This window comes from Petaurus breviceps, unplaced genomic scaffold (genome assembly GCF_028583685.1).
Source record: "Petaurus breviceps papuanus isolate PSGF00001 unplaced genomic scaffold, PetGlider_PUasm1.0 91041, whole genome shotgun sequence".
Lineage (NCBI taxonomy): Eukaryota > Metazoa > Chordata > Mammalia > Diprotodontia > Petauridae > Petaurus > Petaurus breviceps.
The window spans coordinates 18805753-18807991 of record NW_027187400.1 but is presented as its reverse complement, the minus strand read 5'-3'; the positions used below and the strand labels follow the sequence as shown (position 1 = coordinate 18807991).

At 40.9% G+C, this 2239-nt stretch overlaps 1 pseudogene; it reads left to right on the top strand.

The window, feature by feature from the left end:
- Window positions 1-792: 792 nt before the first annotated feature.
- On the top strand, window positions 793-1991 carry LOC138154381 (CD9 antigen pseudogene; annotated as a pseudogene).
- Window positions 1992-2239: the final 248 nt, after the last annotated feature.

Genomic DNA, 2239 nt, shown 5'->3' with positions numbered 1-2239 from the left:
GCTGGCTCCTTCTATAAAAACTGTGCTATCAGTTCCCTGCCAGGCTCAGGTGCCCCAGGCAGCCCCAGGGGTTTGAGAGAGTCAGGAGAAAGGGTTCAACCTGTTCCCTGGGCTAAGTCAAGTAAGAAAGTGTGGTGGAGGTGGTGGTGGTGTATACCAGGGAGAAGCTGCCTCCAGACTCAAGCAGAGGTACCAAATGACTGAGTCACCCCCAGATCTGACTGCTGTTCAATCGTTTCAGTTGACTCTTTGTGACTCCATTTAGGGTTTTCTTGGCAAAGAGATCACAGTGGTTTCCCATTTCCTTCTCCTGCTCCTTTTAAAGATGAGGAAACTGAGGCAAACAGAGTGAAGTGACCTGCTCAGTCACACATTCAGTAAATGTCTAACACCAGAGCTGAATTCAGGAAGATGAATCTTCCTGCCAGGCCTGGTACTGTATATGCTGTGCCACCTAGCTGATAAGAAGTCAACAGTACTAATAGCTATCACTCCCAATTCTCTGAGCTTTAAAGCAGACAAATAACTTTCCTCATTAGACACCATGAGGGGGAAATTACAAGTATTATCATCCCTTTTTTATAGATGAAGAAACTGTGGCTCAGTTTCTGGGTGCTCAAGGTCACCAGTGAGGAAGTGTCAGAGCCAATCATGCAGCTCCAAGTTCAGTGTTCTTTGCTGCCTCTAAACACACATAAAATAATCAACAACACAATATTAATTTTATTACACTTAAGATATATTTGGGCACAGAACCCAAGCAAAGCGCCTTAAGGAGTGGCTTTTTTTTTTTAAGTGGGAGCCTAAGGCCACCCAGCACCCTCTCCTACCTTAGTTTAGTTACTTGTTGGGTCCTATCCGATACTTGTGTGTGCCCGGCTTTCCTCACTGAGAACCCAAACCCAGCTCAGCCTAGTCTCCACCATGCCAGTCAAAGGAAGTACCAAGTGCATTAAATATCTGCTGTTTGGATTTAACTTCATCTTTTGGCTTGAAGGAATTGCGGTCCTTGCCATTGGCCTATGGCTCAGATTTGACTCTCAGATTAAGAGTATCTTTGAGCAGGAAGAAAACAATTTCAGTTTCTACACAGGTGTTTATATCTTGATTGGGGCTGGTGCCTTCATGATGCTAGTAGGTTTCCTGGGCTGCTGTGGGGCTATGCAGGAGTCACAGTGCATGTTGGGCTTGTTCTTTGCCTTCCTGATGGTGATTTTTGCCACCAAAATAGCTGCCGCCATCTGGGGTTATTCCCACAAAGAAGAGGTGATTCATGAGATCAAGGAATTTTATAGGGAAACATACAAGATGAAGACCAAAGAAGGCCCCTACAAGGAAACCCTCAAAGCCATCCACCATGCGCTAGACTTGTGGCTTGACTGGCACTTTCGATCAATTGATCACGGACACCTGCCCCACCAAGGACTTGGTCTCAGCAGTAACTATAAAGCCTTGCCTGGAAGCTATTGAGGAAGTCTTCAACAACAAATTCCACATCATTGGAGCTGTCAGCATAGGAATTGCTGTTGTGATGATCTTTGGCATGATTTTCAGTATGATTCTGTGCTGTGCTATCTGGAGGAACCAAGATATGGTCTAGAGTCTTTGCTTTCATCCCCTGAGCAGGAAAGTCTGCCCTCTAGAACTGTTCTGTTTGTGTCTTTTGTTTTATTTTGTTTTGTTTGCCACTAACTTTAGTATTCATTCTGAATTTTTAAACAGACAAAGTTGTTGTATATTTGTTATCTTTTTAATGCCTTATTTGATACCAATTTTTGTAGTTGAGGGTTTTTTGGTTTTTGCTTTTATGGTCAAAGAAATCCTGCAATGAAAGGCACTATATTTGCTAGACTCTAAAGATATTGTACAGAATAAAGGACCATGTTGGCTTTTAAATAGATTTAAAATGTCTTATCTCAGATTTAATCAGGATGTAACTTATGTTGAAGACAATTTCATACATAATAAATATTATGACAATAAATATGAAATATATATATATTTGACTCATTTTATTAATCATTTTAATTTAAGGAATTAATAAATTATAATTTATTTTGGCCATGTTTATTTCAGCTAAAAGAAGCATTACTGAGAATTTAGTGGTATAGACAAAACCTTTACCGTAAGTGTCTAAAGAAAGAATCAGTGTGGTATGGTAGATTTGGAGTCAAAGGCCATTAAGCATTCTGGCTTGCTCATTTGATACTTCTGTGGCATTGGACAAGTGACTTCATTC